This window comes from Arachis hypogaea, chromosome 7 (assembly GCF_003086295.3).
Source record: "Arachis hypogaea cultivar Tifrunner chromosome 7, arahy.Tifrunner.gnm2.J5K5, whole genome shotgun sequence".
Taxonomy (NCBI): Eukaryota; Viridiplantae; Streptophyta; class Magnoliopsida; order Fabales; family Fabaceae; genus Arachis; species Arachis hypogaea.
Window position 1 is genome coordinate 77,588,621 of NC_092042.1, and position 13,320 is coordinate 77,601,940.

The following is a 13,320-nucleotide window of genomic DNA, read 5'->3' on the forward strand; positions in this document are numbered from 1 at the left end:
GATGTTCAGTTTAGCTTATATTTTATGTTGGTTTAAAGAATAGTCTCTACAAATTATATGAGCTTGTGTATGTGCCGAGGAAGATTTTCCTGCTTCATGCTCCCATTTTACTTTTCTCCAGCTAACTTGGTTCCTCATAAGATTTTTATTGATGGATATTTTGCTCATTTGTTTTTGTTAAGTACCAAGTTTTGTTTGTGTTTATGGTCCATGTTGTAGTAGCTTAGTATTAATATTGTGAAAGATCCATTTTGAAGGTTCTCCTACCCTTACAAACTATGGTGAAGTTAGGCGGTGTTTGGCAGCTGGGCAGGACACATACAAAGTAGGAAATTTGTATTTTTATCTTGTGTGGGCTACCAAACACAGCCTTAGAGAATAGGAATAAAATTAAGATTAAGGGTTCTGTTTTGTGTAAATAACTACATATGGGAATTGGAGACTACTACAGTCTACAGATAATCAGCATACCAAACTTGTGACCCTGCTCTCTGGCATTTCTCTTCTTTTTTTCATTGATGACTGCTGTGACCTCTGCATGGGAAGTAAGGTCTAAAGGGAACACATTAATTTTGAAGTGTTAATGCCTTTGTTGTAGAATTTTTATGCTTATTGGTTTAGTTTGTGGCATTTCTGAGTGTTATGTTTCCACCGATGAGTGATGAGAGGTATATTTTCAGGTTGACTTATTTAGTGAGGTCTTAAGGAACTCAATGAATTTGAAAGTGATTTCCAATGCCTGGTTAGATAAATCAATGTTTAGTAGTTTGTTTTGTGGCATTTCTGATATTTTCTCTTCTCCATTCATCACTGACAAAAGTGCTATACTTTAGTAAACTATCAATTGCGCCCTGACAAAAATAATTCTATTTTTATTAATAATAAAAATATCTTTTAAATATTTAAAAATGCTATAAAAATATTCAATTGTAAAGAAAATCCTTCTCTAATAATGAAATAGACAGGTGTGGCAAACGGAAATGTCAATATGGCATCCGTTACATATTGAATCCTATTAGGTTTCCAATACCCCAAATCTTAAATCCTAATTTTCCTAATTCGAAACTCTCTCTCTCTCTCCCTTTCTCTCTCTCAATGTAATCTCCCGATTCTACATAGAATTAATTCTCAGAAATTATGTATGAGAATTCATTAAACATTTGAGAATCACCTCATACGACATAACAATGTTCCAACCTGTTAGCGTTTTCAATCCGTTTGGTTCACTTTGGGCCAAAATTTTTAGAATTAGTGTCCAATTTTTAATTCTAAAAGTTTTCCTAAGATTTTCTACTGTTTTTATTATTCTCACACAGTACTAGACTGACTTAAGCCGGTATTGCCAGCTAAATTACTGGTACGCATTATTATACAATTTTTCGCTAAAATTACATTTAACCACTCAAAAAATTTTACTGAATTCAAATCTCACCGTTAAATTTCTAAATTAAGACTTTTAATATCTCGAACCTATTTCGGACAATTAAATTATTTTATATTATCTAAACGGTCAATAGGAATTATGGTTCTTACACTTAGCTCTCTCTCTTTCTCTCTCGGCCAAGCTCCTCTTCAAGCTTGGATATTGTTTGGCTTGGTGAACTTAGAGGAGATGTTAATGACGTCTTTAGCTAGAAAAAATGAAAACCTCTCATGGCCGAAAAAGAGAAAAGTGGTGATGTATTTCTCACCTAGTTGCTATTTTTCAAGAAGTTCCAAAGGAAGATGGTGAAGAAGACCAAGCTCATTGGACTCCTAGGAAGATGGTGATGCGAATTCAGAATTTGGATGAAGAAGATTGGCGAGTGTAAGATCAGATTTTTGTTGAGGAAAGCTTCATGAAGGTTGAAAGAACTCACCCTTGTTATACTTGAATTTGCATATAATGGAACAGTAGAAGAATGTACAGGATAGAAACAGAAGAAGAAGAGAGTTTGTTATTGAATGATAAAAGAGATTCAGGTATAGCACCTTTTCGAGTAAGGAAAAACTCCTCCAACACTCACGTCTCAATTTTCTCTACATAACATGTGAAAATGACTCTCTCCACTATATACTCTTTCACACTCTCTAACTAACTTCTCCACCTCAGCAAAGAAATAATTCTCTGGTTCACACTTTCACTTAGACACATAGTCCCTCATCCAAGTGGGAGCTCTCCTATTCCTATTCATTCTAGGCTCTCTTTCTCTTGCTAGCCCAACCCCTTGTTCCTCATCATTTGCTGAATTCTCCTTTGGACTTGGTTCTGATGGCCCAATATTGTCTGAACAAGATGGAGATCTATCAACTATCCCTCCCTCCAACACGACCTTGTCCTCAAGGTCAACTTCAGGGAACAACTTCAACAAGTCATCCAGAAACTTCCAAGTTGTCTCATCTCTAGTGGCCCCTTCCCAATCCACTAATACTTGAATTCGATTCCCCTCTGGAGCTGAAATAGAGCAGCGACCCAAGATTGCCAACGGCCGTGGCTGCAAGGACGGAGGTAGCTCGGGAGATGCAGGAATGGTGAGAGGTGGCTCCTCGTGGAATGGCTTCAGCATAGAAACATGAAAGACGGGATGTAAGGCACACGAAGGGGGAAAAAGCAAACGGTATGCCACTTTTTCCACTCTTTGAGTAATCTGATAAGGCCCATAAAAATACTTCTGAAGTTTGTTGTATGAGTTGTGTGTGAGGGAACGCTGCCGATAAGGGTGTATCTTAAGAAGGACCCAATCTCCCACCTGAAACCGCCGTTCACGGCAATTTAAATCTGCTTGTTTTTTCATCTTCTCCTGAGCCTGTTGTAGTGAAAAATGCAACTCTCTATGCAAAGCCTCTCTTACCCGCAAAAATTCATCCACAACAATAACCGTAGTCATCCCGGGTTGATAACCAGGTAGGATACGCATCGAAAACCCATAGAGAGCCTCATGAGGTGACATTTCCAAGGAGAAATGATAGGAACTGTTGTAACATAGTTCTGCCCAGGACAAATAACAAGACTAGTTTTGTGGGTAGGAATGGGTGAAAACACGAAGGTACTGTTCCAAAGTCCTGTTCACCACCTCAGTTTGGCCATAACTCTTGAGGATGGTAGGCCGTGCTATAATGCAATTTAGTGCAATTAAATTCAAACAAGCTCTTCCATAATTTACTAAGGAAAATATGATCGCGATCGGATACCATTGTCATAGGGAAGCCATGAAGTTTAACCACTGAATTAATAAAAGCCCAAGTAGCCTCTCTTGCTGTAAATCCTGGTTTTAGGGCCGAGAAATGTCCCACTTTATTGAAACGGTCTACCACCACCAAAATCACAGTGAATCCAGTATATTTGGGGAGTTGAACAATGAAATCAAGAGAGATTTCTACCCACAGTCTCTCCGGTATCGGAAGAGGCTATAGCAGCCCCTGGGGTTTGGCAGGCAGATACTTAGTGAGTTGACAATCTGTACATTGTTCAACAAAGCGTTGGACATCAGTTCTCATCCCTGGCCAAAAGAAGAGATCCGCTAATTATTTATAGGTCTTAAGGATGCCACCATGATCCCCTCGAACCGAAGCCTGTAAGAGTAGCTCTCTCAACCCACCGAAATCGGGAACCCATACCCTTCCGCGATACATCATTATGCCATCTATCTCTGTATAATATGAGCTGAGTTTGCCATCCCTGAATTGCTTGTGAAGTTTCTGCATCTTGTCACAAGTTTTATTAGCCTCCTTAAGAGACTGTAAGAGTGAGGATTGGACTGTTGAGAAGCTTTGAAGTACCCACTGAGACTGTATAACAGGATGCCTGGAAAGAGCAACCGCTGCCTGGTTAAGGCGGCCTGCTCGGTACTCAATCTCGAACTCATATCCTAATAATTTGGCAAGGTAGTATTGCTGGTCAGGGGTTAGCACCACCTGAGTCAATAGCTCACGCAGCCCTTGATGATCTGTTTTAATAATGAACTTCCTACCCAAAAGATAGTGGTGCCATTTAGCTATAGCTTGGGTGATTGTATAGAGCTCTCGGATGTACGCAGAAGCAAGAGTCATCTTTATGGTTAACTTCTTACTAAAATAGGCAATTGGGTGGCCCTTTTGGGACAGCACCGCCCCAATACCTCGATGAGACGCATCGATCTCTACCGTTAATTGCTGTGAAAAATCTGGTAGTGCCAAGATAGGTGTTTGCATCATTGCAGACTTGAGGCGATGAAAGGCTTGCTCCGCTTCTGTCCCCCACTGAAAATTGTTCTTTTTGAGAAGCTCAGTCAAGGGGTGAGCAACTTAAGCGTACATAGCAACAAATCGATGGTAGTATCCTGTAAGTCCTAAAAACCCCCTCAGTTGTTTCAGCGTTGAAGGTCTCGGCCATGTTCGGATTGCCTCAATCTTAGATGGGTCCACCTTGACCCCTTCCACACAAACAATGTGTCTCAAGTAATCCACCTGATTTTGGCCGAAAAGACACTTAGAGCACTTAGCAAATAGTTGGTTTTTAGCCAAAAGGGCCAATGTGAGTCGAAGGTGGTCTAGGTGTTCCTCACGGGTTTTGCTGTAGATAAGGATATCATCAGAAAAAACAGCAATAAACTTTTGGAGATAGGGCTAAAAGACTTTGTTCATGGCGGCCTGAAATGTAGATGGGACATTGGTGAGGCCAAAAGGCATCACTACAAACTCATAGTGCCCTTGATGCATGCGAAAAGCTGTCATGGGAATAGAGGATTCACTCATCCGAATCTGGTGGTACCCCGATCGTAAATCGATCTTGGAGAAATACTCTGCTCCGAACAATTCATCTAATATCTTGTCAATAGTGGGGATAGAAAAATTGTCGCAGATGGTTATGGAGTCAAGGGCGCGATAGTCAACGTAAAAGCACCAGCTGCCATCATTCTTCTTCACTAATAGCACTGGGCTAGAGAACACACTCTGGCTCTCTCTAATTACTCCGGAGTCTAACATCTCAGCCACCAAACGCTCAATCTCTTCCTTTTGAAAGTGAGGGTAGCGGTAAGGTCTCACACCAACCGGCTGGGAACCCCGCGCCAAGTTAATTGTGTGATCAATGGTACGGTGAGGAAGTAATTGAGTTGGTTCATCAAACACCTGAGCATACTCCTCAAGGATTTCTTGTACTTCAGCCACAATAGGTGTTGGAGCTTCCTTTTCAGGATCTACTAGCTTGAGATGATAAAGGGTCGTTACTGCTGCTGCATGCGGTTGCTGATCGCCTCGCTCTGGAGTAAGCGATCCCCTTGCAACTTAATCTGTCGCCCATCAACTTCAAACTCCATGGCCAATAACCCATAGTGAGTAGTCACATATCCCAAACACATCAGCTACTGCACCCCTAAAATAATGTCTACACCCTGTAAATCCAACACAAATGTGTTGATATTAAATTGATAGCCTTGCATTACAAGAGGAAGATTTTCGCATGAAGCTTTACCCCCAATAACAAAATTGTGAGAACTTCCCCCATCAATTAACACCATCACAGCATGCCCTTGGTATGTCCCTTTCAATCGAAAGGTTGTGGGTTGGTACTGTCCCACCATGGCGTTAAAACTGATCTCAGGTTGCACCGTAGACACCTCCACCAAATTTGCCTCGTCAGGTGTTTGCACCACTACTGGCTTCGGTTCTTTAAGTATTTCTTCGTCTCCAATTAACAGGTAGCAAGAGGTTTTACACCTATAGCCAGGTGCCCATTTGTCTTCACAATAATAGCATAAACCTTTGTCCCGCTTTGCTTTAATTTTTGCTGTCGATAGTTTCTTCAAAGGTGGGTTAGTCATGGTTATTTTCTTATTAGAATGGGTGATATGAGAGGATTGCAGAGGTAAAGAGAAAGGGCTGGGTTTGAGCGGAAGGTTACGGTTGTTAGTAGAAAGGGGATGAGTGATTGGGTGACTTAGTTTTGGGATATTAGCAAGGGGTTTGTGAAATGAGATAGCAGCATGTTTTTGCTCATGTAGTTTTGCTAATGAGACTGTAGTAACATAAGAAGTGGGTTTATCTAACAACAATTCACATTTCAAATAATCCTGGAGACTAGCTACAAACAAGAAAATTAACCATTCTTCGCTTAACTCGGTTACCTGGTTTGTGAGCTCTTCGAATTGGCTTTGATACTCTGCAACGGTGTTGATTTGTTTCAGTTCTTTAAGAGCAGCTTTGGGATCATAAAACTGGTGCTGTCCGAATCGCTCAAGCAACGCATCCAAAAAACCCTCCCAAGTGTACAAAATGTGGTTGTTAAGCCCCCAGCGATACCACGAATAAGCTGCTCCAGTGAGATGGAAGGAGATCATTCGGATCCTCATGTCTACAAGCACATCAAACCACTCAAAGTATTCTCACGCCTTGAACTCTCACTTTTCCACTTTCTCACCGTCAAAGCTCACGAGCTCTACCTTCGTTCTTCGTCTCCCCTAGAAAATCGGTTGAGTGGTGCGGCTGAATGAAGAGTGTTGCAACTCCTCATCCTCGGAGTCACCCGCTACCTTCTTTAATTTCAAAGCATCCTTTAGCATCCCACGGATCTCACGTAAAGACCCTTCTAGACCATCCATGCGATTGTTTGTGGAGGAGACTTGGCTAGCAATCTCCACATGGCTCCTCTGTAACGCGGCAAGTTCAGTTTGGTGGCGGAGTTCATCGGGATTCACCATCCTCTGTCAACAAGAGCACCAATTGTTATACCTGAATTTATATATAATGGAACAGTAGAAGAATGCACAGGATAGAAACAAAAGAAGAAAAGAGTTTGTTATTAAATGATAAAAGAGAATCATGAATAGCCCCCTTTTCGAGTAAGGGAAAACTCCTCCAACACTCACGTCTTAATTCTTCTCTACGTAACATGTGAAAATGACTCTCTCCACTATATACTCTTTCACACTCTCTAACTAACTTCTCCACCTCAGCAGAGAAATAATTCTTTGGTTCACACTCTCACTTAGACACATAGTCCCTCATCCAAGTGGGAGCTCTCCTATTCCTATTCATTCTAGGCTCTCTTTCTCTTGCTAGCCCAACCCCTTGTTCCTCATCATTTGCTAAATTCTCCTTTGGACTTGGTTTTGATGGCACAATATTGTCTGAACTAGATGGAGATCTATCACCCTCCTCCTTGCTCACTCACTCTCGGCTCACTCTCCCTTTCTTCCTTCTATCACTTTCTCGATCTCCTCTTCCTCTCTTGCTGTTTTCTCTAAGTTTCTCACTTACTTCAAGCTTGGTAGAAGGGATTGATATGAAGATTAGATGGTGGAGAAGGTGTTGAATATATGAAACTCCATGAACTCTCTCACACACACTAGAGCTTTGACTCTCTCACACTCTCGGACTCTTCCCTCACCCTTTCTAGCTTCTTTCTTGTGTTTGTGTCTAAATCATGCAAGGGCTGAAGTAGTAAATATGAAGATGGAGTGGAGGAGAGGGGAGGAATGTTGCTTCTCATTAAGGGGCCATACTTATTGTCATGCATGCTTAGCCAAGTTTTCATATTCGTTAATGCTTGCCATTGGTTTAAACTAACACTTGGTTAGTTTGGTGGGGGAGGGAGAGCTTCTGTCATGATAGAGAGAGGAAGAACAGAATTGGTTTTTATTGGAGTGAGAGAGAAAACCAGTTTAGTTTAAAAGATAGTGGGTTTGGTTTGATTCAATTTAAACTCGGTTAGATTTTAACTAAGTTTGTTACTTTAGTTCTTTATTTTCCTCTAGATAATCGTCCTAGTGGATTCATGATTTTTATTAAGGAGAGTTCCTTGGTGTATTGGCTGAATTATTTAAGAAAGAGAAAGAAGATAATGGTTTAATGGGTAAACCGTGAAATTGCTGTTTTAAACTGTGTCAGTTTAAACAACCAGCATTAGGGATATTGGTAGCAGAGAGTATCTCAGCTCCAAAATATATTTAGGATACTTTACTAAAGCTAAATCATTCAAGAAAAATTAGTAGTAAAGCTTTTCGTAAATGAATTCGAACTCGGCGGCCAAAATTCATCATTATCGATATGGTTTTTGGTTTTTGACACGCTTTTATTTTCTAATATACTTTCTTTTGTTTAACTTATCTTATCTAAGTACGCCTTGTTATGTTGTAATGAGGTGATTTTCAGATGTTTAACAAATTTTCATAACATAATTTTCGAAAATTAATTCTATGGAGAATCAGGGTGTGACATTATCTTCTTTCCTTTGAGGCTTTCAAAATGCGTTGTTAATGGAATGATGCAGAAAAGAAAAAGCAGTGATGAAGAAAAGGAAGAGAATCTGGCAGCTATGGTATTGGTTCATGGAAAAAAGGTTAATTTAGTCATTTTATATCAATTAATTAGGGAAATGAGAGTTTTGAATTTGAAAATTAAACAATAATGATATGTTAGCATCTCCGTTTGCCAACTTAGCCAATTTCTTTAATGGAAAAGATTTTTTTTCTCACAGTTGAGTGTTTTTGTAACGTTTTTAAATATTTAAAGGACACTTTTGTCGTTTTTTAGCGTTTTGATAATTCGAAGGGCGGAATTAGTAGTTTAACTGCTATAATTTTAGGACAATTGAAAAGATGAAGGAGCCGATGAAGTTTTATCCGTCTTTTATGTCAAATGTTTCTATTTTCCATTTTACAGTTGATGGTAATCAGTGACTAAGAGAATGGAGGGTTGAATCTTGACCTTCTTTTAACTTTTCTTGAAACTTTATTCTCTGATGAAGAATACAGGAGAAATTCAGGTTTTGTCTCCTGACACAGGAAGAGCCAGAATGAAGTAGCGTAAAAGAACAGTTATTGTGAGAAGTTGTTGGGTAGAGAAAACAGAAGACACTTTACTTTTATCTCCTAAGTTGCAAAACCAGAAATAGAGAAGTTGTTGGGTAGAGAAAACAGGAGACACTTTACTTTCCTCAAGCTTATTGAATCTGGACCGTGTATCTTTCCTTTGGCTCCAAGTTTGATTCTTGACTTTTGATGAGCCATTGAGCACCTTTGACTTCTCTGTCTTTATAGTTGCATGAAAGGTGCTTGAGACACAGAAGATTTTTTCACGGTTTCTCGTTGAAGCACGAATGAGGAAACCACCTTTTGTGATCTTCTATTGTATTGAGATCCTCTCTTTGTTGTAGCACTTTAACTTTCCCTTCTTGTTAGAAAATAGAAACTAGCTTTTCATTCTTCTTTATGCCATAGTTTCAAATGTTTCCTCTTTTTTCTTTCTTTCAGAAATTGATGTGATAAAGAAGAAAGGAAAGAGAGAGTTTATGGATTCGGTGGAAGTGAAAGAGGATTCAAATATATTTTAATTTGTTTACCAGGTTAGTGACTATGTTGAAGTGAGATGAGTTTGTGTGTGGTCACCGAATTGAGCTTGGATCTTTATTTGGACCAGATTTGATTTTCTTCAATTGACTAAAAACTTGATTTGTTTCTGATGAAAGGAATTGTGATAGTAACCGTTCAAACTTTGAATTTAAGTATGGAAAGAATAAAGTAAAACAACTGAGTTTGGTATAGGACCATAGTGTGTACTGTATGTGGGTTGATTTATGCTTAATGGACTAGTTTTATTTTTCTTGAGTCAAATGGATCAAATGATTTCTAATTTGATAATAATTCTAATAATATTTGGTCATCACTTTAATCGTAATTTAATTTTTCAATATTCAACAATAGTTATTGGCCAATGAGCCTTAGCTCACATGGTATTCCGCCCCCTCCCAATCTCAAAGGTTTTGGGCTCAACGGCAACCAAGAAAGAAAAAATGGTAAGTTAGGTGTGTTGTATCTAAAATTGAGAGTTGTCCAATCTGCCTGACAAAAAAAAAAAAGAGTTGTCCAATCCGGCTAACAAAAAAATAAAAAAAATAACAGTAGTCATCGGAACTTGGAAGGAATTAGTTATGATGATCGCTTGAATGCCTTCGTTTGATTATCACACATTACAAATACAAACCTGATGCACCCTATATATTCATGTAAAATTGAAAAATAAATAGTTAACTAATAGTTGGTTATCAAAAAAATTAACAGTACAGGTAATCTTAAAAACTTATTTCAAATAAAAGTACACAATTAAATCAAATTAATTATTAAAAATAATTTTCAAGAATTTTGAAAATGTTAGTGATAAAAAGTAGTTGTAGTTCATCGTTCGGAATGGTTACTCTTGATTAGCTAAGCAATGCTTTCAATGGAGAGATGATGTGAATTGGGATTGGGTGTGAAAATCTAATATTTCAGAAAAGCCAAAATTCTCATTTGGCTTTATCTCCATGATGCTCTTCCAACTTAGATCTTTTGGCATATATAAGTGCAGTTTGGAAGTTAATGAGATTTGTCCCAGATGTCACGAAAGGGCGGAATCAGTTGCTCACTACATTAGAGATTGTGGCAAAGCTAAGGTTGTATGGAATACTCTTGATCCTTCCTTATTGAGAAATGCTAGTTTAGGTTTTTTTTTAGAATCCTGAATTCAAAAGGTTATGCGTGAGAACTGCTATCTTGTCGCTACTGGTTTGTGGTGGATTTGACAGGATCGGTGCAATGATATTTTTGTTTCGGATGAGGCTTGGGCGGTCAACAAGGTGGGTTTTTTTACTAAGAAAATGACGCATGAATTTGAAAGCATTATGACGAAGAAAATGATCTTCGTGGCTGAGATGCAAAAGAAGATTTGGACCCTCCCTCGGTCAAACTTCTTCAAGTTGAATAGTGACACCAGTATTGGTCATGCCGGAACTATAGCAGGGTTTGGTTACGTTCTTAGTGATTCTGAAGGAACTTGGGTTAAAGGTTGCCTTGGGACGTTGCCAGAGTAGAGTGTTTTTAGATGTGACTTTTTTTATCTTTGAAAGTGATGGTTTTCAGCGGGGGTTGAATCTTAGTCCTATTTTTTTATCAATTATACTTTCTGGTTTTTGAGGAGACTTTTTGATTTTTGTCTCGTTCCTAGCCACGAGACTTTTATTTTTGTCTCGTCACTTGGCACGAGATATTTTTTGTTTTAGCTCCTGTGTAGTAGAAACAGAAATGGAGTAGAAGAGAGAGAAAGTTACACCCAGGTATATCCTGGTTCAGTTGCTAAGTGCAGTGCAGCCTACATCCAGTCTCCATCACAATAATGATGGAATTTCACTATAATCATCCTGATTACAAACTGTAAAGTGCTAATCCAACTTACAAGGGGATTCTCACAGAATCATGAAACACAACACAGATGTACAAAAGAACTCTAAGGACATCTATGGCTTTTTCTTTTAATTTTGCACTCTCTACCTTTTTCCACTCTATGGCTTTTTCATACAAATCTGTTTGTCTTTTTTACATGAGACTCAATACATGACAAAATTAAACAGAAAAATACAAAACAGAATACATTAAAGGAGAAGAAAATCTGTAAGTTTAGGTAGCTATGAGAATCCTGTGCCTTGCACTCTCACAGCTTACTTCTAACTCCTTGAATCAAACCGTGACTGTTCACCCTTTTTATAGAAGGGGGAAGCTTTCACAGTTGAAACAAAAACCAAGCTTAACTTCTTTTCCTTCACACATAACCGGTTCGGCCAAAGAGAGAGAAGAGGTAACCCATGCAAAACCCATCATGCAAATACCTCTAGTTCTTCCTTGGTCATCACTCTTCATCAATCCGAGCGCTCTATCATTGGCTTGCTCTCCAAAATAAAATTCTGGCCCTTAATGCTTCATGATGATGATTGCTTCATCTGCTCCAATCTCTATCTCTTCCATCACGTAGCCACCTTAGCTACTTTCTGGTGTGGTTGGACAGAATCAGAGACAAGTCATCCTCTCCAAGGATCTTCTCCTTGCTGGCCGAATCTCCTTCAACCATTTTTAGTATGAGAAAGCCAAGATCTCATTACCATATCTTACCATAAGTGATAAGAATCTCAGCCACATCATACTTTTCTTTTTCTTTTTCGTGTCATCATTGTGATGGTCTTTGTTGAGTGTTCTTCATCTCTTCGGTGTCTAGCCATAGCCCCCATGCTTTCTCTGTAATGATATGACCGAAGGTAGAAGAAAAATGAGAGAGATGAGAGAGAAATTTGAACTCTAGCTAATGGTTAATGATAAAGTAAAATTAAAGTTCAACTTCCCTTGCATAAGATAGCGTGTAAAGTTACTGAAGCCATCAAATCAATTACTCTCTCTCATTTATGTTTCCAATGCCAGCAAATTAGATTTTGAAGTCCATTCCATAATAAAAAATGAAATCCGTTGGAAGGCACAAGGCAAATGATAACATTTGCTTTCCTGATGGATTATTTTTCGAATCATGCATTGGAACAACTAGCAAAATCTTGGGCTTGCAACAATAATAGATCAATTTAGCCCATATTAACAACTTGCTTTAGCCAAAATTAATTTGGACATTTTGTTTCAAGGCTGAGCTACAAATAACACACTTGGGCTTGGCAATTTCTTTTGTTTCGGCCCAAAATCAATTCAGCCATAGTGATAAAAATTTATGTTAATGCTGAATATATTTCATCAAATTGGGCTTGTCAATATTTTTTCGCCCCAAGCAGAATCTGCATTGCAAAAATTAATTTAATCATTCAATCCAATATCAATTTAATAATTTTTTCAACTAATCATATTAATAATGTTTGATCATCACTTAATTAGAAATAGAGTTTTCCAAACTCATCAAAAAGGGTATGTTTTCTTCACATCCATCAACTTATTGCTCAAACAAGAGAGAGATCTTGTGATGAAAATTCAAGAGCTTGTCATTAGCCATTGGGAAGTTTACTTTGATCCGATGCATTATGAAGTTAATAGTGTTGCTGATTAGATGGCTAAGCGGGGAGCTCAAGGGTCATTTGATGTTGAGCTACCATGGGGAGTTTTTGGTCACGCGAGAGATTTCAGAGGAATCAAGTAAGAGAACACAAAATCAAAAGTTATCATATCCAACTCAAAACTTTAAGGTAGTATATTAATGGGTCTCTCATTTTATAAATTTCTCACTCTTTCTTGTCTTTTTTATGTGATACTAACTTCATGCACTCCTCACGCTTGCAACATTAATATTTGATTATGTTAAATGGCCGTCTCCGATGGATGAACTTGATGTAATCATTAGAGCAGAGGTAGATGTTGCTTAACAAGTTGGTTTTCTTCTTCCAACACTAAGTGCCTCATTTCTTTTTTTTTTTTTTTGTTCTTTTCCTTTGTCAAGTCACAAAAAATCTATGAATCAATTTCAGAATCTTCTCTGACAAACTCTCTGCATTTCTATATCCACACTCAGCTCACGAATGAAGGAAGCTGTAATTAGTAGATTCTACCATCACCATGAATTACAACA